This window comes from Erinaceus europaeus, chromosome 5 (genome assembly GCF_950295315.1).
Source record: "Erinaceus europaeus chromosome 5, mEriEur2.1, whole genome shotgun sequence".
Lineage (NCBI taxonomy): Eukaryota > Metazoa > Chordata > Mammalia > Eulipotyphla > Erinaceidae > Erinaceus > Erinaceus europaeus.
This window is the reverse complement of record NC_080166.1, coordinates 19,114,005-19,138,353: the sequence shown is the minus strand read 5'-3', so window position 1 is coordinate 19,138,353 and position 24,349 is coordinate 19,114,005. Positions and strand designations below refer to the sequence as shown.

The window sequence follows — 24,349 nt, the reverse complement described above, 5'->3', positions numbered from 1 at the left end:
GGGGTGTGGGCTGCATTTCGAGGGGGGTGGAGAATGGGGAAGCACAGAGACATCAGCTCTGCTGGAACTTTCTAGAATGGCTGTGCTGGCAGCTCCGAGGAGGTGGGTCGGTGGACAGGGAGGTGAGCTGGGAGGCTCTTGGTGTGAGAGGCAGATAGGGGTGACCTGCCACTTGAGTGCTTGGCCAGCTGGGGACCTGTCTTGGAAATGAAAAGTGTCCTTTCCCATTGCAGAAGAGCAGGTGCGTCTGAGGCAGGGAACGTGACTGACGTCACCAGCTGTACCCGTGACTGAGATCCTGAGAAAGTGTGAGGGGAACTCTGTCTGCCAAAGGAATTTCATAATTAAAAAAAAAAATTGGTTCTGAGGTCCCAGGTTCAATCCCCAACACCACCATCAGCAGAGCTAAGCAGTCCTCTGGTGTGTCTCTTTCTCTCTCCCTCTCTCTCTCTCCTCCTCTCTGTGTCTATCTCTGTTTAAAATTTTTTTTATCTTAATTTATTGGGTAGAGACAGCCAGAAATCCAGAAGGAAGGGGGTGATAAGGAGAGAGACAGAGAGACACCTGCAGCACTGCTTCACCACTCGCAAAGCTTTCCCCCTGCAGGTGGGGACTGGGGGCTTGAACTCGGGTCCTTGCACAGTGTAACATGTGCGCTCAACCAGGTGAGCCACCACCTGGCCCCTCTGTCCTTATCTCTATCTCTTCTTAAAAGTAAAATCAACCAAGCAGTGAAGCAGTGCTGCAGGTGTCTCTCTGTCTCTCTCCCTCGCTGTCCCCCTTCTCAGTTTTCCTGTCTCTATCCAATAATAAATAAAAATATATTTTCTTTAAAGTAAAGTCAATAAAATTAAAAAAAAAAAAAAAAAAGAACCTCAGTTGCTTTGGTTGAGTGGCGTGTTACCTGGTAGAGTGCATATACATTACCAAGTGTGGGAAGACTTGGGTTCAAGTCCATGGTCCCCACTTGCTGGGATCCGTAAGCTTCATGAATGGTGGAGCAGTGCTGCAGGGGCCTCTCTCTCTCTCTTTCTCTCAATCTCTTTGTCTCTGTCTCTTTGTATTAAAGCCAAAAAAGAAAAGCTGCTGGGAGCATTAGAGTCACGTAGGCCCCAAGTCTCAGCTATAACCCTGGTTACATTAAAGAAAAAAAAAAATTGCTCCTGGACCAAATGAACTCTAAACTTGCTGAGAAGCAGGGGATTTCTGAAGGGGTAGGGAAAGGAGGTGAAAAGTGACTGTGGAGAGGCAGGGGTCTTTTGTAGGTGGGGAGATGGCACTGGGACTATGGTGGTGGGTGTGGTGAGTCTTACACACAAATAGAGACGTCTTCTACACTCCTGAGAATCCACAGCACTACAGACCAATGACTTAAAAACAATAGAACTGGCAAAATAGCTCAATTGGGTAGTGCGTTGTTTTGCCCTGTGCATGACCTGGGTTTGAGCCCAGCCCCACTGCATTGAAGGATGCTTCAGGGCTGAAGTATGTTTGTCTGTCTATCCTTTAAAAATGCTGGGGGTGGGGGGTGGTGCACCTGATTAAGTATACACTAGAACCTGGGTTCAAGCCCCCAGTCCCCACCTGCAGGGAGAAAGCTTCACGAGTAGTGAAGCAGGGCTGTAGATGTCTCTCAGTTTCACTCCGTCTCTTTCCCCTCCCTTTTCAATCTCTCTCTGTCTCTGTCAAATAAAAATAAAAGAAGGAGAAGAAGGAGGAGGAGGAGGAAATTTCTATTAAAAAAATGTTGCATGGCTTAAATCTGATGCCACCGGGACTTTGGTTTGGGGAGTTTGCCTTTGTGCTTATGTGGTTCTCCGCAGTGAGGATCTGGGAAGGGCTCAGACTTGCCCTGGGTGGGAAGAGACAGCCAGCCCAGTTCTGCAGCCGGGCAGGGGCCCAATGGAGCCAGCTGTCCACCAGCAGACCCAAATAAGCCTCTTTTGGGACTGGTTCCCGGGGCTGGAATGAAACTCAAGCCCTAGGCTCCTGTCGGTGTCTGTTTCTGCATGTGACCAGGGCAGCTGACTGACCAAACAGAGGGCCACTGTGCGCATGGTCGCTGTAACATGCACAGCTGCTGTCAGCTTGGCGAGGTGGCTCTGAGTCACTCTGAAGTGGGGAGAAGGAGCTTCACTCAAATATAAGCCAGTCACTTGAAGTTTCTTTGCCTTTTTCTGAAATAGCCTCTTTATTTATTTATTCATTCACTGGCTAGAGACAGAGAAACATTGAGAGAGAGAGAGAGATGGAAATAATAGGGAGTTCTGAGTCAGTCTGATCTGGCATATGCCAGTCTCTCCAAGTTTCTTCCCCTTTTTCTGGAATAGCCATTTATTTATTTATTTATTGGCTAGAAACAGAAATTGAGAAGGGGAAGGAAAACAGAGAGGGAGAGAGAAAGAAATGCTTGCTGTACTGCTTCACCACTTGTGAAGCTTCCCCCTGCAGGTGGGGATCTGGGACTTGAACCCGGGTCTTTGCACATAGTAGGTAACATGTACACTCAGCTGGGTGCACCACTACCTGCCCCCCATGGAGCAGGCTTTTTAAAAGGCTGTATTTATTTTATTTCAATGAGAGAAAGTGAGAGAGACATACACAGAGAGAAATATCAGAGCCCTGCTCATCTCTGGCCTATGGTGGTGCCAGGAACTGAACCTGGGGCCTCAGAAGTTCAGGCATAAAAATCCTTTTGCATAACCATTATGCTGTTTCCCCAGACCTTAGTATGTGTGTGTGTGTGTGTTTATTAAAGATGCTTTGCTTGTGAGCTTGCCCCAGCTCTCATGTCTAGAATGAACTGGAACATGTAGGTAGGAAATGTCTAATTAATTAGGCCCCTGATGTATTTATATAGCATTATGCCTCCAACAAAAGGGTAAGTTATCAGCATTTGATAAGTTGTCTCTTCAGGGGACCGGAATTGACATGAAATGCTGTTTTCTGTATATGAATGTTTTCTGTTTATGTTTATAGATGTTTTCTGTTTATGAATTGAATCAATACTTGTATCAAGGTTACATAGATATGAGTTAACACAATAGCTGAACAAGTAGACATTCTTCTCCTTCTCCTCCTTCCCTTTCCCCATCCCCTTCCTCCCCTCCTCCATCCTCTTTGCTATATTTACTTATTTTTATTTGATAGAACAAAATTTGAGGGGGGAAGATACAGAGTGAGAAAGAGAGACACCTGCAGCCCTGCTTCACTGCTGGTGAAGCTTCCACCCTGCAAGTGGGGGCCAGGATATCGAACCCAGGCTCTTGAGCACTGTAACAGGTGTGCCATCACCCAGCCTCAACTGTCATTCTTTGCTGCTTGGTGGAGTAAGAATTTGGATCCATGCATTTCAATAACTAGATTTTGCAGTTTTAATATTTTCCATGTGTCTGAAAGGCTTTCAAAGAGTTTATATTTTATAACCTGGTGTATGTTCCTTTCCAACGAGGCATGTTTGGCAGTTGTATTTTTGGGATCAATTTCAGTCAGAACTAAAGACAGCTGAGCCTCCTCTGGCTTTTAAAAGAACATCTTGTGGTCTGGAGAGACTGCATAATAGTTCTGCAAAAGATTCTCATGTCTGAGACTCTGAGGCCCCAGGTTCAATCCCAAGTCAGAAAAAAAAAAATGCTTTGAAAATTGCATTTCAGGGGCCAGGTGGTGGCTCATCTGGGTAAGTGCACATGCTATACCATGTACAGGGATCAGGGTTCAACTCCTCAGTGCCCACCTGCAGGGAGAAAGCTTCACAAGTGGTGAAGCAGTGCTGCAGGTGTCTCTTTTTCTCCCTCTCTGACTTCCTTTTCCCTTTCAGGTTCTCTCTGCCTCTACCCAATAAAGAAAGGATGGAAAGAAGAAAGAAAGAATTAAAAACTTAAATAAAAAGAAAGCTGTATTTCATAGACTGAATTTAAATTTCTTAGGTTTTTTTTTTTTTTTTTGCTTGAATTCAGAGTGTGCTTTGGCAGCAGACAATCCACATTAATAATCTGTCTCCTGCCCAAATCAAAATCCAAAAGGACTTTTATTCCTTTTTCTGAAAAATAGTAGTTGAACACAATTCTGTGCTCATACTTTTCACAATGGACACTCAGAGCTCTTTTTCTCTCCCCCTCTCTGGGAGGAGAAAGGCCCATTCATGGATGGGAGGTGGCGAGGTTTTGACTGGGGCTGTTGAGACATAAGTCTGGAAGTTTCTAAGCCTTCTTCATCCAGATTCCCGCCTGCCATGCTCACGTCTTAAAGCTGGGCTTGAACAGTGAAACACACTGAAGATAAATATGGAAGCCAGGATTGTCCGCCTCCTTGGAGGGTTTGGCTTCTTACATTCTTGCAAGGACATTTCGTGTAGATGTGTTTTCATTTTATTTCTGTGCTCTCTTTTCACTGGAATTGGGTTTATTTTTAACCAGACTGCCTGTTGCTTCTGTGAGTTTTGGGATTTCCTTTTTTTTTTTTTTTTCCTGCTCCCAGGGTTATCACTGGGATTCGGTGCTGGCGCTATGAACCCACAGATCCTAGTGCGCATTTTGTCCATTTTATTTAACAGGACAGATAGAAATTGAGAGGGAGTGGTCTGGGAGGTGGCGCAGTGGATAAAGCACTGGGCTCTCAAGCATGAGGTCCTGAGTTCGGTCCCCGGCAGCACATGTACCAGAGTGATGTCTGGTTCTTTCTCTCTCTCCTCTCTTTCTCATAAATAAAATCTTTTAAAAAATGAAATTGAGAGGGAAGGGGGGATATAGGGAGAAGGAAAGACAGACACCTCCAGACCTACTTCCCAGCTTATGAAGTGGCTTCCCTGAAGGTGGGGAGTGGGGGCTCGAACCCGGATCCTTGAGCATTGTGCTATGTGCACTTAATCAAGTGCACCACTCTGCCCCCCCCCACCTCTGGAATTTTCTGTATGACTGAAAAGTTGCAGAGAGAGAAAGGGGAAGCTTCATGAGCAGGGCTACAGGTGTCTCTCTCTCTCCCTCTCCACCTCCCCTTTACATCTCGATTTCTTTCTGTCTGTATCCAGTAAATATTAATACTAAATAAATGAATGAATTTAAACCAAAATGGATGTAAAACACATACCAACGGTTAAGATGCTTGATGCCTATTCCTATCAATGTATTGGAAAACCATGTATGTCCTAGCAGGTGAGGCGCTGCTTTTCGCGCCAACCGCCACCAGAGGGCGTGCGCACCCAGCCCACTGGAGAGGCTGAGAGCTTCCGGTGACTTAAACCTCCGGTTATCCGCGCTGCAGAGGGCGCCTGTTCCACGCAGCCAGAATCAAGTTGGAGCCCGGCGCCCACCGCACTGGGGGAGGCTTTGATGCTGTGTGTGTGTGTGTGTGTGTGTGGGGGGTGTCTTTCCCTCCCTCACCGTCTACTTCTATCTCTGTCTCTTTCTAGCTGGAAAATAAAAGGATTAGTATAGTGCTAGGTCAAAAGAAGAAAACCCAGTTAAAGGTTGATTGTATATGAGGCCACGGAGATGGTGCAGGGGATAAAGCATTGAGTTCTCAAACGTGAGGTCCCAAGTTTGATCCCTGGCATTGCATGTGCCAGAGAGATACTCTGTTCCTTCCTTCCCTCTCATAAACAAGCAAACAAAGAAATATTAAAAAAAAAAAAAAAAAAAAAAAAAGATTAAGGGCTAAGGAGATGGCATAATGGTTCTGCAAAAAGACTTTCATGCCTGAGGCATCAAAAGCTTCAGGCTCAATTTCCAAGACCTCCATAACCCAGAGCTGAGCAGTACTCTGGAATAGTAATACAAATATTGATAATATTAAATTTTATACATCGTGGCTGGGTGGTGGCACACCTGGTTACATGTCACAATGTGTAAGGACCCAGGTTCAAGCCCCTGCCCCCCATCTTCAGGGGGGAAGCTTTATGAGTGTGGGGCAGTGCTGCAGGTATCTCTCCATCTTTCTTCTTCTTTATCTTCACTTTCCCTCTCAATTTCTCTTTCTCTGTCCAATAAAGAAGAAATAAATAAAAGATTTTTTAAATACCTATACATGTATGTATCTATACAGAGATAAAATAACAGAGGACACAAGAGAAAGAAGGGCTGAGAGAGGAGGATGCATTCGGGTTGGGGATAAGAAAATTAGGTGAGTGGGAAAGTGAGCTCAATGAGTGACATGTGGCTGTGCTCTGTTGCTTAGAAACAGGCTGAGGGGAGTCGGGCGGTAGCACAGCGGGTTAAGCACAGGTGGCCAGGTGGCGCAAGGACCCGCATAAAGATCCCAGTTCGAGCCCCTGGCTCCCCACCTGCAGGGGAGTCGCTTCACCTGTGGTGAAGCAGGTCTGCAGGTGTCTGTCTTTCTTTCCCCCTCTCTGTCTTCCCCCCTCTCTCCATTTCTCTCCTATCCAGTAATGATGACATCAATAACAACAAAAATAACTACAACAATAAAAAAAAAAAGAGCAACAAAAGGGAAAATAAATTTAAAAACGAAAGAAAGAAAGAAAGAAAGAAAGAAAGAGAGAAAGAAAGAAAGAAATAAAGGCTGAGGACTTGCCAGATCTCCTGAGGGTCCTTGGAGCGTGTCTGCTCACTGCTGGTGTCTCCCTGTTGTCCCGTGGAACCTTCCGGTTTTCCTCATTCTTCCCTTGCTAATCCTGGCCGTAGCCCTTTAGACTTAAGTTCTTAGGCTCTTGGAAATGTCTGGGGGGGAGACAGAGGGACCCTCTCACCCCCTAGTACACACACACACACACACAGACACACACACTCACACACATAAACACATACATAAACACACAGACACACACACAGAGAGACACAGACATACATAGAGACATCGAGACACACAGACACAAAGACACACACAGTGGCTCAGCTGTAGAGCACAGGACTTGCAAGCCTGTGGCCCCCAAGCACCACATAAGCTAGCATGGAGTTCTGAGTCTTCCATTCAATAAATGAACTAAAAAAAATGTGGTGACCAGTCCCCACCTGCAGAGGGGTGGGGAAGCTTCACAAGCGGTGAAGCAGGGCTACAGGTGTCTCTCTCCCTCTCTCCCTCCCCCTCCTCTTTCCATTGCTCTCCGTCCTATCAAGTAATTTGAGAAACGTGGTGGTGGTGAGGTGCAGTGAGAAAGCTCACTTCGTTAGAGCGCTGCTTTGCCTGTCACAGGTATGACCCGTGGCTTAAACCCGGCCCCCACTGTGCTGTGGTTTCTTTCTTTAAATGTTTAAAAAATATTTTAAATATTAATTAATTTTGGGGAGAGACAGAGATTGAGAGGGGAGGGGGAAAATAGAGAGGGAGACCTGCAGACCTGTTTCACTGCTCTTGAAATCCCTGCAGGTGGGGGCTTGAACCCAGATCCTTGCACACTGTAATGTGTGTGCTTAACCAGGTGTGCCTCTCTCTTTCAATCTCTCTCTCTCTCCTGTGAAACTCCCTCCTCCTCCTCCTCCCTTTTAACCTTCTACTTCATGAAAAAAAAAAATGTTCCTGTGGGCAGAAGAGACAGCATAATGTTTCTACAAAAGCCTGTCTTGCCTGAAGCTGTGAGGCCCCAGGTTTGGTCGGCAACACCACCATCACCACCGTCTGCAGGGCTCTGGTCTCTCTGTCTGTGTCATCCTCATTGAAATAGATAAATAAGTAAGGGCTGGGGAGATAGCACAATGCTTATACAAAAAGTCTTTCATAACTGAGCTGACAAATGTCCCAGGTTCAATGGCCAGTACCCCCATTAGCCAGAGCTGAGCAGGGTCTTCTAATAAATAAGTAGATTACGTATGAAAAAAAAGTGTGTGTGTGTGTGTGTGTGTGTGTGTGTGTGTGTGTTTGAATCAACAGTACTTGGGTTAAGAGACATCAAAGGAAAAGGAAAACTGAAGACGGTCAAGAGGGAAAAAAAAAAAACTTCCAGTAGAGCTGGCCCAGGGCTGGCTTCTTGCTTTTTTTAATATAAAATGGAAATATTGACAAGATCATAGGATAAGAGGGATACAATTCCCACCCACAGAACTCCGTATCCCATCCCCTTCCCTGATAGCTTTCCTATTCTTTATCCCTCTAAGAGCATGGACCCAAGGTCATTGTGGGATGCAGAAGGTGGAAGGTCTGGCTTCTGTAATTGCTTCCCTGCTGACCATGGGCGTTGGCAGGTGGATCCATACTCCCAGCCTGTCTCTCTCTTTCCCTAGTAGGATGGGGTTCTGGGGAGGTGGGGCTCCAGGACACATTGGTGGGGTCATCTCCCCAGGGAAGTCTGATTGGTGGCTGAAAAAAGAGTTAAGCTATATAACTTTATAAGATGCAGCTCCATGTAAATGGCATTAAAGGACATAAATTATGGTCTTGTACGCTACAGCGAATCCTAACAATGGGATTTTCAAAGACTCTTGCTTGTTTTAAAGAGCTCACTGGGTGGTCTTGACCTTAAGGTTTACCTCAGCCAGGGATTCTGCCACTTTGTGTGGAAGAGGAATGCAGACTTCTGTGGAAAGGAAGCAGTGACTTTTCCTCTCTCACAAGGGTGTGAGGGCTGTTCATGGTCGTGGCGCTCTGAAGTAGTCAAAGAATGGGCTGTGAAGGGCCTGTATGAGCACTGACAGCTTGGCACAGACAGGCTTTGTGCTTCACAGGCCAAAACATGGCAAACACACACACACACATTGCATATACAATGACAGTAAAAAAAAAAAAAAGTCATCTTCTGGAGAACATTGGAATAACTAATAAAAGACTGACAGTAAGTCATTTAAATAATGTCTCAAATATTCACAGAGAGAAGGGCCGAGTGGTGGCACACCTGCTTGAGCGCACACGTTATCATGTACAAAGACCCAGGTTCAAGCTCCCGTTCCCCACTTGCAGGAGGTGGGGGGGACACTTCACAAGTGGTGAAGCAGGGCTGCAGGTGTCTGTCTCTTTCCCTCTCTATCACCTTCCCTCTTGGTTTCTGGCCGCCTCTATCCAATAAATAGAGAATACAAAAAAAAAAAAAAATGAGAGGGGGGGGCTTCTCTATTAGCAAACTCTCCAAGGTTCCTTTTTCCAATTGTTTATGGAGAAGTGGATTAAAGAAAGGAGCATACCAGACCTCCTCCCAATAAACAGTACAGTGATTGGTCAAGTGACATCCTTGTGACTGTGAATTTTTTAACAGTGGCTGAGTCCTTGCTATTTACAAATAGATGATCCAGAATTACCGCTCACACTGCAGGAGCGACTGTTGGAGCTGAGAAGTTAATATGAATTCTCGTAGTATGTAAATAAACTAGGATTCTTCTAAATGTGGAAAGAGAAAGAGATGAAGGAAGGAAGGAAGGAAGGAAGGAAGGAAGGAAGGAAGGAAGGAAGGAAGGGAGGGAGGGAGGGAGGAAGGAAGGAAGGGAAAAGAAGACAGCTGGGGGCCGAGTGGTTGAACGCACATGTTACAGTGCCCGGGTTCAAGCCACTGTCACCCACCTGCAGGAGGAAAGCTTCATGAGTCATGAAGCAGGGCTGCAGGTGTCTCTCTGTCTCTCTCCTTCTATATATCCCCCTTTCTCTAGATTTCTGGCTGTCTCTAGCCAATAAATAAAGATAATAAAGAAAAAAGAAAAAGAAAACTGAAGACGGTGCCAGGTACCTAAAGGCCTTAACGGTCTCCTCAGCAGTGACAGAGAAAAAAGAGCCCAGGAGGGCCCCATTCCTGTCATTGTAGCTGTAGCTGTGTTTCCCAAAACCTCCTCATCCTCCTCCTCCGTCTTTTTTTCAAAGAGGAAGAAGGGAGGAGGGGTGTGTGTTCTTCTTCAGAGAAGTTTCCAGAAAGCAGGACAAGGGACCTGGCAGGCGCCCTTCACTGGCCCGGTGGCGGCCCGTGGCCTTTCTCTTGGGCTGCTTGTCCCTTGCTTAGAAGGCTATTCTTACTCGTGCCTGTTTTTAATACCTGAACAGCTGGGAGAGAGGACTCATAATCCCACAGCCATTTGGCTGGTATCTTCAGGGAGCGTATTTTTAACCGGTAGGATAGTTTTCAGAGCCACCTCACGTCCCTCAGAGCACAAGCAGGACTTTGAGGAGTCATTACTTCTGAACTTTAAGGCTTCATATCTTGAGCACTTTTACTTCCACTGAACATGTGTTATTATTGGGAGGGGTTGGGTGGTGGTGGCACTCCCTGTGAAGCTCACACATTACCCTCCCTAAGGACGTGGGTTCCAGCCCTTGCACCTCACTTGCAGTGAAGCAATCAGGTCTGCAGGTGTCTTTCTTTCTTCCTCTCTATCTACTCCGTCCCTCTCAATTTCTCTCTGTCCTATTCAGTAAAATAGAAGGAAAAAAAAAAAAAGAACGAGTGGCAACCTTGGCAGCACTGAGCCCCAGTGATAACCCTGGTGGCAATAAAAATGTTTCTTGGGGGGTCCTGACAGTGGTGCATCGTGTTAAGCACACATAGTGTGGAGCACAAGGACTGGAGTAAGGATCCCGGTTCGAGCCCCCGGTTCCCCACCTGCAGAGTGGTCGCTTCACAAGCAGTGAAGCAGGTCTGCAGGTGTCTTTCTTTCTCCCCCCCCCCCGTCTTCCCTTCCTCTCTCCATTTCTCTCTGTCCTATCCAGCAACAATAACAGTAACAACAGTGACGACAACAACAACATGGAAAAAATGGACACCATAGCAGTGGATTCATAGTGCAGGCACCAAGCCCCAGCGATAACCCTGGAGGCAAAATGAAAAAAAAAAGTTTATTTAATTAATTTTACTTTGTTCTTAATGCTTGTTATTATTATTTGATTGTTCCCTTTATTAAAGTAGAGTAGTGAGTGAGGGAGATAGCATAATGGTGATGCAAAAAAAAACCTTTCATGCCTGAGACTCTGAGTTCCTAGATTTAAACCCCAGCACTACCATCAACCAGAGCTGAGCAGAGCCATGGCAAAAAAAAAAGTGGAGTGGTGATATTTTCAACTGTGACTCAGGAGTCATTCGCCATGAAAAGACTGCCTGGATCTCAACATTTATCAGCGTCTGCATTCTCCTGTCAGAAATAGGTGTTTATTTTTAAGAAATTGCCCATTTGAATACTCTCTCCCCTCGGGGGCCCAAGTGAGAATGAAGTCATCTTGCCTTAAAGAGCTTTCTGGGGGTACAGCCTGCCGAAAATACAAAAGGAAGGCTCAGTGACTTGGAGAATTTTTATGGGGGAGGGGAAGATCCTTCCATTTTTATTATACATGTTTTATACATATTCCATATGTATAATATATACATAATACATATATATGTATATATATATGTGTGTATATATATATATATATATAGAGAGAGAGAGAGAGAGAGAGAGAGGTTCCCCACCAGGAGTGGTAGAGGGCCGGGTGGTGGTGCACCTGGCTGAGAACACACATTACAGTTCTCAAGGACCTAAGTTCAAGCTCCTGGCCCAACCTGAAGGGGGGAAGCTTCGTGAATGATGAAACAATGCTGCAGTTCATTCTCTCTCTCTCCCCCCCCCCACGCCCCAGTTTCAATCTGTCCTAGCAAACAAAACAAATACACAAAAAAGCATTCTGGAATCTCACAGGAACTGAGCCACAGTGATAACCCTGGTAAGAAAAACAGTGACCAGAGAAATAGCTCAACTGATAAGGGTGCTAGGTGGTGGAGGTTCCCAGTCCAGTCTTTGCCACTTTATGTGTGGAATGGAATGGTGCTCTCATTTCTTGTTCTCCTTCTCTTGTCTCATGTGAAACTTTCTCACCCTCACATGCATTAAAAAAAAAAAATCTTTTTTTTTAATATTTAGTTATTTACTCCCTTTTTTGTTGCCCTTGTTTTTTATTGTAGTTATTATTGTTGTTGTTATTGATGTTGTTGTTGGATAGGACAGAGAGAAATGGAGAGAGGAGGAGAAGACAGAGAAGGGGAGAGAAAGACAGACACCTGCAGACCTGCTTCACCGCCTGTGAAGCGACTCCACTGCAGGTGGGGAGCCGGTGCTCGAACCAGGATCCTTAATGTCGGTCCTTGCACTTTGCGCCATGTGTGCTTAACCTGTGGCGCTACTGCCCAACTCCCAAAAAAAAAATCTTTGGAGGGCCAGGTGGTGGTGATGTGAGGTGACTTCTAGACTTTCTTCTGTGGCAACTGGCAAAGCTCTTCAGAGTATGTACAGAGGGGGAGACACTGTAATGGTTCTACAAAAAGTCTCTTGTGTCTGAGGCTTTGGAGTTCCAGGTTCAAACCCCTGCATCACCACCACGAGCTTGGTTCCTGGGTCATCTCTCCCGCCCACGATGCTTTCCTGGCAGCACCAAAGTAAAGGACTTTGGGGTGGGGTGGGGAGCAGGGTTCAGGTCCTGGAATGTGATGGGAGAGGAGGACCTAGAGGGGGTTGAATTGTTATGTGGAAAACAGAGAAATGTTACACATGTACAAACTGCTGGATTTTACTGTTGACTCGAAGCCATTAATACCCCAGTAAAGAAAAAAAAAAGTTATGAGGTAGAATTTATACAGAAGTGGAGTTAGAGAGTTAGCTCAGCTCGGGATAGGACCTGAGTGCCCTGGTAGGTTTCCAAAAGAAACCCTCTTCTCTTAAGCCCTTATACAGGGCAGCATTCGTGGGCCAGCCTCCCTCCTATTGGCCAGCTGGAAGCGCCGGGTGTGGTTCCCTTACCCAGACTCCTCCCACAGTGCTCCAGTTCCCCCCCCTTTTCCATGTGCGCCTGTCATGTGTTTGTGTCCAATTTCCTGTGTTCCATGTGTGCAAATGGGGTACAACAAAGTGTCCCTGTTTCCAGGATCTCACTGTACTCCTGTGCTGTGTCCTCAACAGTTATGCCAAAAGCCTTGCATGCTTGAGGCAACAAAAGTCCCAGGTTTGATTCCCCAGCACTACTGTAGGCCAGAGCTAATCAGTGGTCTGGTAAAAATAAATAAATAATCTTAAAAGATTGTTTGGGGCTGGGCGGTATGCATCTGTTTGAGTGTATACATTACCCTGTGCAAACCCCCAACCCCTGGTCCCCACTTGCAGGGGAGAAGCTTCACATGCAGTGAAACCATAATTCAAGTTTTCTCTCTCCTCCCTCCTTTCTTCCATCGCTCCTCTCTCAATTTCTCTCTGTCCTAGCAAATAAAAGAGAAAAAGAAAGAAAAAAAAAAAGAAAAAAAAAAAAGGTCACCAGGAGCAGTAGATTGATTCATAGTCCAGGCACAGAGCCCCAGGGTTAACCCTGGTGGCAAAATAAATAAATAAATAAATAAATCAAAAATCAAATAAATACATAAAATTATTTAAGGGCTGGGGAGAGATATAATGGTTATGCAAAAAAGACTTTCAAGCCTGAAGCACCAAAGGTTCTAGGTTTGATTCCCCAGCGCGAACATAAGCCAAATAGATCAATCAATCAATCAATCAATCAACAAATAAATGTAAAAAATGAAGTTACTGTGCCTCAGGAAGTAGCACTTTGGGTCTTCAGATGTGAACTCCTGAACTAGATGCCAGGCAATGCTCTGGTCCTTTCTCCAGCTGCTGCTACTCTTCTCGTCATGAGTCAAGACATTTCTGGAAGCTCACACCTTCACTGCGGCCTGGAAGGTGGCACTATAGCCACAGCGCTGGACTTGTAGCAGGAGGTACTGGGTTCAATCCCTCTCATCACTATTGTTCCAGAGACATGCTCTTGTTCCTTCTCTTTCATATGAATGAATACATGAATATTAAAAAAGAAAATCCAGAGACTTGCAAGGAGCACCAGCTTGCTCCAGGTGGATGGAAAAGGTTCCAGGTGGTGGTGCACCGGGTTAAGCACACATGGTAAATGAAGCACAAGGTCCTACACAAGCCCCTGGCTTCCCACTTGTGTGTGTGAGGGGTCACTTCACAGACAGTGAAGCAGGTCTGTAGGTGTCTGTCTTTTTCTCTCCCTCTCTGTCTTCTCCTCCTCTCTCAATTTCTCTCTGTCCTATCCAAAAATTTGAAGAAAAAAAAATCCATACACACACACACACACAAATATATGATACAATGCAGATCAAACTTGGGACTTCACACTTGAGAGTCCAATCCTTTATATACTGTGCCATTTCTTAGGCCATAGATCTGTAGGTTTTTTTTTTTGGTTTGTTTTTGCTTTTGGGCCATCTGTTAGACTTCATGTATATGGGATTTGACCACTCCAGATACCTTTTTGAAAGACAGAGAGAGAGAGAAAGAGAGAGAGAGAGAAAGTTGTGTCCAATTTCCCTCCACTACCTCAACACTCTAATGTGGTGTGCTGGGGCCTTGAACCTGGACTTGGTGCATGGCAAAGTAGCCCTATACCCGGGGAGCTAGCTCACAGCCCCCAGACAGGAATTTTTGAGGTAAGTGTTGCTCTGTATCTTGCTTCTGCTGATGGTGGTTTCACAAGTGTCGACCTCTGTCCACACCCACCAGACTGTCTGCTTTCCAGGCTCAGAGTTCATTGACTTGTACCTTCCTCCAGGAGGTTCTTTTGGGGGTTGGAGAGATACGACCAGTACATTGCCATGCATGCAGTCCAGATTTGAGCCCTGACCCCTACTTGGGATGTGCTACAGCACCAGAGGAAGTTCTGGTCCTGCAGTCCCTCACCAAGCCTGAGCCTCATCTGACATCACAGGAGAGCACCATGGACAGCAGCCAGGGAGCCCCAGGGTGGTGGAGCTGTGCTTTAGTCTCTCTCCCATTCTTTCCATCAGTGTCAAAATAGGGAATGAAAAATTAGTGAGGGAAAAATTGGCTTGGTGGAATTGTGCATGCCCAAGGCCCTTGGTTCAATTCCCACCACTACATAACATACACACACACACCAGATCCACCAGTTATGAAATTATCTTCACCGTGGACTCTCTGCTCTTCTTCCGTTGCTTTCAGGATGGTGCATCAGTCACAGAGCACACCTCCAGTTGGCTCTCACCTTTTCCTTGCCAGCAATCACCTGTCAGTCCCTGTGAAACAGCTCTCTTAGATAGTGCTCTGCTTTGCCATGTACATGGTCCAGGTTCGAGCCCAGCCCCCAGTGCATTGAAGGAATCTTTGGTGCTGTGGTCTCTTTCACTTTCTCCCTCCCTCAGCCTCTCTGTCTCTATCTAAGGAAAAAAAATTACTCATTAACAAGCTGCAGTGTTTCTCAGATTTGATTTTCCCGCAGTCAGTGCAGTGTTCACTGGTGTGTGTGTGTGTGTGTGTGTGTGTGTCCCTCAGTCCTCATTACACCATCCTCTCTGCAATAGTTACATGCTTGGCCGAAGTGAGTCCTTTATTTAGCCCTGACTTGTAGCTTTTGGCTGACAAGGATGTTCATCTCTTGCTCCGGTGCAAGCCTGAGACATGCTCTGTTGCTAAGTTCACTCTGTCCTTTTGGAGTTTATCAATTATTGACTTTGTGAATGATTTTGCTTGGTCAACAACCATATGAGGTCACTGATTTGTTCTTAAGACGTAGACAAGTACTTAACACGCATTACTAGGATGGAGAACACTGCCAGAGGAAATAGTCTAGCCTGTTGTTGTTGGTGTGTGTGTTTTCTTTTAGACTTATTTATTTGTTTTTATAAAAGAGAGACATCAGGACCAGGTGGTGGTATACCCAGTAGAGTATATATGTTGTTAAATACAAGGAGGCTCCAGGTTCAAGCACCTGTCCTCACCTGCAGTGGGTGTAGGCTTCACAACTGGGCTACAGGTGTGTCTCTCTCTCTCCCATTCTGTTTCTCTCTGTCAGAAAAATAAAGAAAAATAATGGCTGCCAGCACAGTGCTGGCACTGAACCCTAGAGATAACCTTACTGGCGAGAAAGAAAGGGTGGTTGTCTGGGAGGTAGCACAGTGGATAAGGCATTGGACTCTCAAGCGTGAGGTCACGAGTTCAGTCCCCGGCAGCACATGTACCAGAGTGATGTGTGGTGCTTTGTGTCTCCTATCATTTCTCATGAATAAATAAATAAGATCTTTATGAAAGAGTGGCGGTGGGGGAGACAGGCCCAGAGCACCACTCAGCTCTGGTATATGCAGAGCTATAGACTGAACCTGGACATCAGGTTTCCAACTCCTGTTCTTAGTCTCTGAACCTCTCAAAGAAGACATGCAGATGGCTCGTGTGAATAGCATTATTATTTTAAAACATAACACTCAGGGGCCTGGCAGTGGCTTACCCAGCTAAGTTCATATGTTGTTACCATGGAGAAGTGTCTGGGTTCGAGCCCCTGCTTCCCACTGCAGGGAGGGATGCTTCACAAATGGTGGAGCAAGTTTGCAGGTGTCTCTCTGTCTCTCCCCCCCCACACATTCTCTCTGTCCTATCATAACTAGAAAGAAGAAGAGAGAGAGAGCAAAAAAAAAAGAGAAAGGAAGGAGGGAGGGAGGGAGAAAAGGAATGACTGCCAGGAGTAGTGAAGTTCGTAGTGAAGTTGCTGGCACAAATAAATAAATAATAAATGACATGTCACTCAGGGGCCGGGCGTTGGCACAGCTATTAAAGTACATACATATCAGCATACTCAGGGGCTGAGGTTCAAGCCCAAGGTCCCCACCTGCAGGGGGAAAGGTTTCTGAGTGGTGAAGCAGGTCTCTAGGTGTCTCTGTCCCTTTCCCTCTCCATCTCCTCCTCCCCTCTTGACTTCTGTCTCTATCTAGTCATATATATATATATATATATATATATATATATATATATATATATATATATATATATATATATACATTTTAATAGCTGGAGAACCTGACAGGATAGCTCACTGGGAGGGTGTCTGCTCTGACAGGAGCCCAAGCTAGGTTGGAAGAGCTGGCAGAACTGTGGCGCTGGGGACAGCGTCTGGGCTGTGGTATTACTGTCTGTCTGACTTTTTTGTTGTTGTTGAAAAAGTCCTCCTAAGAGGGCTGAAGACCTAGTGACAAGAGACAGAGACATAGACACAGAGACAAGAGAGAGACATCACAGGGCAGGACAGACCCAGGGCACCAGGAGAGCCAGCATTCCTGGTCGAGATCTGGAAGGGGCCCTGTGATCCAGGAAGAGGACAGCCACCAGCCAGGAGCCCCATTTGGTGGGGACCCCCTGTGTGTAGGGAGGGCTTGGTAGAACCAGAAGCCACCTTCTGACCTTTTCTGTCTGGATCACTGAGTCCCGGTTCAAGATTACGAAACACGTCCTGGAAATGATTTTTCAAAGGACACACGTGTCCCTCCGGTGACAGCTTATTTCTGGACACTGGTGCAGCTGGCCCAGGGAGGACTGCAGCCCCAGTGCTGGGGTGTGTGTCAGGACCTGCCATCTGATTAGTCCCTGAAGGCTCAGGACTCTCCCCGCTGGCCGGGGCTGGAGCACGTGAGCAAGAGCAGGCACAAAATAGCTTGTTGTTCTCCTCTGGACTCTCTCCCCTCCGCCTGCCCCTCTGCGGGTGTCCCTCACCCTCTGGAGGTGAAAGGAAGCTCTTGAGAGCTCTTGGTCTGAAGAGATAAAGAATAGGGAAGCTATCAAGGGATGGGATTGGATATGGAGCTCTGGGGGTGGGCATTGTGTGGAAATGTACCCCTCTTATCCTATAGTCTTGTCAATGTTTCCATTTTACAATTTTGTTAGCCATTTATTTATTTTTAGCTAATTTATTAACTTTAAAGATTTATTTTTTTAATATTTTATTTATTTACTCATTTTGAATGGAGGCAGAGAAAGGTTGAGGGAGAGGGAGATATAGATAGGTAGATAGATAGATAGATGATAGATAGATAGATAAAGAGGCACTTGCAGTACTATTTTACTACTTACGAAGCTTCCTTGGTACAAATGGGGATGGAGGCTTGAACCTGGGTTCCTGCACACTGTAATGTGTACGCTGTCAGGCCTCTATTTCTGTTTATTAATGAAAGAGAGAGGGAGGGAGGGAGAGAGAGAGAGAGAGAGAGAGAGAGAGAGAGAGAGAAACACCAAACAGGCTCTGTTTTTGCCTTATCCAAACCCAGAGAATTTCCTAACATGACTGTTCCCAGAGAGACAATAGTTGGCACAGTCTTTCAACTACAAGCCTCAGGTCACAGTGATGGTGTTTTTTTCTTTCTTCCTCCCTCCCTCCCTTCCTCACCTCCCCCTCTTTTTTTCCTTCCCTTATCTTTCTTCCCTCCTATCCCCAGTCCTCGCGTCCTCTTCCCCTGCCCCTTCCCCCTTTCTTCTTTTTCAGAGCCTTGCTCAGCTCTGGCTTACGGTGGTGCCAGGGACTGAACCTGGAACCTCAGAGCTTCATGCATGAGAGTCACTTTGCAACACCACTATGCTGTCTCCCCGGTTTGGCTATTCTGAACTCCAGAGAGTCCATTTGGTGTTTATTGCAGAAAATAAAGGGCACACAGCTGTAGAAAGTTGACATTATGTGACTCCACTTCTTATTAATTGATTAATTTTTAATAATTTTTATTTATAAAAAGGAAACACAAACCATAGGATAAGAGGGGTACAACTCCACACACTTCCCACCACCAGATCTCCGTATCCCACCCCCTCCCCTGATAGCTTTCCTATTCTTTATCCCTCTGGGAGCATGGACCCAGGGTCGTTGTGGGTTGCACAAGGTGGAAGGTCTGGCTTCTGTAATTGCTTCCCCGCTGAACATGGGTGCTGGCAGGTTGATCCATACTCCCAGCCTGTCTCTTTCTTTCCCTGGTGGGGGTGGGGCTCTGGGGAAATGGAGCTCCAGGACACATTGATGGGGTCGTATGCCCAGGGAAGTATGGTTGGCATTATGGTAGCATCTAGAACCTGGTGGCTGAAAGAAGAGTTAACATATAAAGCCAAACAAATTGTTGACTAATCATGAACTTAAAGGCATATTGCAGATGAAGAGTTGGGGAGTCTCCGTTTTGTAGATAGTAGGCCTATTTTAGTTATATTCCGAAGGGCCCATGACTATACTAGTGGTTTTTTTTGTTTGTTTGTTTTTCTTTTTGAGCCTGACATCTGATATGCAGGTGGACCCAAGTTATTGTCTGGGGAGATGATGTCAGGGCTGGAAAAAGCACCAGAAAGCTGGGTCAGGGAAGAGAGTAGCTCCCAAATATGGGAAAAGTGTATAAATATTGTTGACTATAAACCCTATTGATTTGATCTGATCTGGGGCCCATATTAAGCTTAGGAGCCTGTGTGACCTGTGCATTTCTGTAGATCTGAGCTCACATTCTGTGGGTCATGAGTAGGAACGTTCCAAGCTGCCCCAATTTCAGAACCCATCTTCCTTGTGACTCCACTTCTTAGTTTCATCTTGTTTTTTAATATTTATGTATTTATTCCCTTTTGTTGCCCTTGTTGCTTTTATTGTTATAGTTATTATTGATGTCATCGTTGTTGGATAGGACAGAGAGAAATGGAGAGAGGAGGGGAAGACAGAGAGGGGGAGAGAAAGATAGACACCTGCAGACCTGCTTCACCGCCTGTGAAGCGACTCCCCTGCAGGTGGGGAGCCGGGGGCTCGAACCAGGATACTTAAGCCGGTCCTTGCGTTTGGCGCCATGTGCGCTTAATCCTCTGAGCTACCGCCCGACTCCCCTCTTAGTTTCATCTTCTGGGGGAAGTAGCAGAAGGAATCTAGGCCTTGAAGCCACCTTGGTGTGCAGAATAATCTTCTAGGGTGCCCAGAACACTAACTCTCCAGTTGGCCCCAGCTGTCACTCACAGGTGACTGTGGTTCCAGGCAGCTTCTTCCTTTCTCTCCTGAGCTTGGAAGCTTCACAGCAGGAGCCAGGCATCATCTGTTTCCTGCCACAGTTAGGCAGGCAGGCAGGGACCTGGGTTCTCCCCCAAATCCTAGGCATCAGTAGTGGGGGGTACTGAGCTAATTGATCCTGAGTCCCTCCCTGGAATATCCTTGCAGACTGTGGGGACAACCTGAACAGAATTTTTGTGCCTGGCTCTTTTTTTCTTAAAATTTTTATTATTGATTTAGAAAGGTATAAGATATTAGGGGTATAATTCCACACCATTCCCACCACCAGAGTTCTGTGTCCTGTCCCCCTCCAGTGGAAACTACAGTAGTTCTCCCAAGGTCTCTGTCTCTCTCTCTTTTTTTCTCTCTCTCTCTCTGTGTATTTTTCTCTCTCTCTCTTTGTGTGTGTGTGTGTGTTTGCCCATTTTTATTTACTTCCATGGTCCTGCCTTCACTTCCTTTCTAAGTCACCCCTACACCTATTACTACTTCTGAGTGTCTTTCCTTTTCCCCTCTTCCTCTCAGATGAGAGAAACAGTGCCTGACTTCCTCCGTTGTTTTCCAGATTCTCTTCCCTTTCAGTGATGTTATAAAAACAAAGATTCCCGGTGACAAACACTTCAGGTCCTATGGATTTGAAGTTCAGAGCCCTCAGGTCATCTTCCCCTAACATTTCTCCCCCTCTAGGACTATGGACCAAAATTCTTTATGGGGTGCAGAAGGTGGGAGTTCTAGTTTCTGTAATTGCAGGATTCTGTAAATCCAGGTCCTTGTGCATGGTGACATGTGTATTCAACCAGGTGGACCACCACCCAGCTCCCAATGTGCTTATTTTCATGAGAGGGGCTAGGGAGGGAGGGAGGCACTGATTGGCTCATTGAAAGTGTTCAGCATTGTGGTGTCGGGGTTCAAATCCAGTATGAAGAGGACTGTACTCTACCTAGTGAACTATCTCCCAGCTTTATCCCAGCTGGAGAGATTTCATGGTCCATTTTGACGTAGGTGTGCAGTAGTTAGAGCAACAGATTCGCAAGAGTGAGGTTCAGAGTGATCGCTGTGCCAGACTGATGCTCTAGTTCTCTCTCTCTCTCTCTCTCTCTCAGACTCCGAGAGGCAGAGAGAGAGTGACGTCAAAGCACCAGAGCTTTGTCCAATGCAGTGGGGGCCGGCTTGAACCTGGGTCGGGTACATGCCAAAACAGCGCACTGTTCAGGTGAACTGTCTCACCAACCTGCTAACGGTCTTTCTCACCAACCTGCTAACGGTCTTTCTATTTCTAGGGACTTGCCTGGTTCTTGTATATGATGGATTCAGGACATTTTAAATAAACAGAAATATAAACTTTTTTTTTTCTTTAAGAAAAGACTCATAACTCCCAGGTCTATCCCTCTGTGAGGTGAGACCAGGGGACCCACATGCCGGATTGATTCTCTGTCCACCCCAGCACACTGTGAACCCCTCAAACCCAGGGCTTCCTGTTTTTTTTTTATTTCTCAGTAAGATTTGCAGAGCGTTTATTTAGAAGACTTAGACTTCCGTGAAACATATGAGGTGACGGCTCATCATGGAGAGTGGACACCTTACCATGCGCAGGGACTCCCAAGTCAAGCCTCTGGCCCCCACCTGCAAGGGGAGAAGCTTCACAGTCAGTGAAACGGTGCTGCAAATGTTTTCTTTTTCTCCTCCTCCTCTTCCTCCTTCTTCTTCTCTCTCTCTTCCTTTTTAGTTAATGATTTAATATTGATTTACAAAAATATAAGATAATAGGGGTATAATTCCACACTATTGCCACTACCAGAGTTCTGTATCCCCATTCCCTCAATTGGAAATTGTAAGGTCACAGGTACAGGCTGACTCTCTTTCTCTCTCTGTCTCTCTCTCCCTTCCTCCCTCCACCTCTCTCTCCTTCTAAATTCTGTCTCTATCCAAAATAAATGAAATAAGCAAAATGCTAAGAATCAATACATAGATTAAATAAGTCTAAAATCAGACATTGGGGCTGGCCGAATAGCTCACCTGGTCAGTGTGCTTGCTCTGTCATGCCAGACCCAGGTTCCAGCCCAGCCACCAGCACACAGGCAGAAGCTTTGGCATTGTGGTCTCTCCTCCCACCCCCCACCCCCACCTAAAAAAAAATCTGTCCCAGAGCACTGAAGACAAATGTAGCCCATAAAGTGAAATCAAATGTTGTCTCATGGAAGTGTATGCCTGGTTTTTTGATTGCTCCCTGGACAGTGAGTGCCTCTGATGTGATTCGCACCTGATCTAAGAGGCTAATAATAAGACAGCCTGACCTGCAGGGCACACCTGCCCGGACCTAGCAACGTGCTGTTTATCTGGACAGCAAACACCCTGCCTGCTAATTCCAGATGCAATCTTTTCCAGGGGCTCCGCCAGAGCTGTGTAAATAACTCTTCCCCATTTTAGGAAATGGGACAGGTTTTTTTGTTTGTTTGGTTTGGTTTTTTTTAAGCTACTGCTTTAGAAGTGATTTCTTGGGGTTGGGGAGACAGCATAATGCTTCTGCAAAAGACTCTCATGCTTGAGGCTCTGGGGTCCCCTACGTTCAGTTCCCCAGCACCATCAGCGAGAGCTCAGCAGGGTTCTAATCTCTCCCTCTCTGTCTCTGCATCTTTCTGGATATCTTTCATTAAATACATAAAAAACATACTGAAGGAAAAAAAATGAATGAGAATGCTGGCCCGGGAATAGTGAAATCACATATGCTTGAGGCCTCAGTACACACACAAAATTATATTTTTTTCTTATGAGGGAAGAGAGGCAGAGTACCACCCAGCTGTGGTGATACCAAGCATTTCAAACAGACTGAAAGCACTTGGGAGGAAATAGGACTCATAAACATGGTGACTATTAATATTAGGAGACGGGGAGAGGGCTGGCAAGATATCTCACTTAGAGTAACTGGTAGAGTAACTGCTTTGCTGTGCTCGAGACCCAGGTTCAAGCCTCCCATCCCTGTCCCCCGGAGCTGTGGTGTCTCTGAAAGCTTAAGAGAAACATATTTAGAGAGCTGGTGAGATAGCGCATTTCGGTAGTGTCCCTGCTCTGCCATGTGTAAGGCCCAAGTTTGAGTCCAGCCTCTACTGCCTAATCCTTACACAAGCGGGCTCACTGTCCCTCTGTTTATTGGGCATGTGTGCACACAGCTATGTCAAGTATAAACATTTGATGAGTATCCCTAAACATCTTGAGGGCATGAATAATTGAATGATCTCTCTCCTAGTATGTAGACTGGTCTATGTCAGATCTGGTATCTCCAACTCGAGAGATTATATCAGATTCCATGTTTACACTGCAAACCCTGACTTTATCCTGAGCGTGTAGGGATAGTTCATGGATATAAGATCAGGCAGGCTTCATGTTAGCCTGAAGGCCCATTGAATAATTGGTATTGATCCTGATGTGGCCAGAACACCCCTGGGAGCCAAAGAATTTCTGACCTGTTTAATATAATACGGAACTGGCAGTAATTAAGAAAAATAGTTCAGCAGAGAAATATATAATTATAATTCAGGGTGCTGTCGAGAAACCAGGGGTTTGGGCCAGGCAGTGGCACACCCAGTTAAGCACACATATTACTATGTGCAAGGAACCGGGTTCAAGCCTACAGTCCTCATCTCACAAGGAGGACACTTCACAAGCCGTGAAGCAGGTCTGCAGGTATCTCTTTCTCCCTCTATTTCCACTTCTCTCATTTCCTCTCTGTCCTATCAGATAAATAGAAGGGGGGGGAGAAAAAAAATGGCCACTGAGAGCAGTGGGTTCATAGTGCAGGCACTGAGCCCCAGCAGTAACTCTGGAGGCAATAAAAATGATAACAACAATCAAAAATGATAACAACAATCAAAAATGATAACAACAATAAAAAAAAAACAGGGGCTCTGCAACAGCATATGCCAGAGATAAGTAATGCTCCTCCTCCTTCTCTCTCCCTTTCTCTCATATTGTATAAGTAAAACTGGAGTTACTATCATTTTTAATGCACTTTTGAGTGCTCACGTAGACGTGATATTACCATTCCCAATCCTTTTATTTAATTAATTAATTAATTAATTAAATTTTTGTGTCCAGGGTTATTGCTGGGGCTCAGTGCCTGTACCATGAATCCACTGCTCCTGAAGGCCATTTTCTCCCATTTTGTTGCCCTTGTTGTTGTAGTTATTGTTGCCATTGCTGCTGCTGCTGTTGTTGGATAGGACAGAGAGAAATCAAGAGAGGAGGGGAAGACAGAGAGGGGAGAGGAAGATAGACACCTGCAGACCTGCTTCACTGCTTGGGAAGTGACCACATTGTAGGCTGGGGCTTGAACCGGGATCCTTACACTGGCCCTTGGGCTTGACACCATGAGCGCTTAACCCACTGTGTTACTGCCTGCCCCCCCTTTCATTATTATTATTATTATTATTATTATTATTATTATTATTATTATTATTTAAGTCAGTTAATGAGAGAGAGAAGAATGAGAGAACCAGAACATCAGTCTGGCACATTCAATGCTAGGGATCAAATTTGGAACCTCATATTTGAGAATCCAGTGATATTTTAGATTCATTCTTATTTTAGATAGGTCTATGGAGGAGCAGGATAGAGAAAGAAGGCGAGAGGGAGAAACACCACTGTGCTGCTTCAGCATCCGTGGAGTGTTGTATGCTTTACA

The 24,349-nt window shown here is 45.8% G+C and overlaps 1 protein-coding gene across 2 annotated transcripts in view; it reads left to right on the top strand.

Moving 5' to 3' along the window:
* The window catches only part of RETREG1 (reticulophagy regulator 1), a 124,838-nt gene that overhangs the window by 46,864 nt on the left and 53,625 nt on the right, over window positions 1-24,349 (top strand). The gene's annotated exons all lie outside the window — the stretch shown is intronic.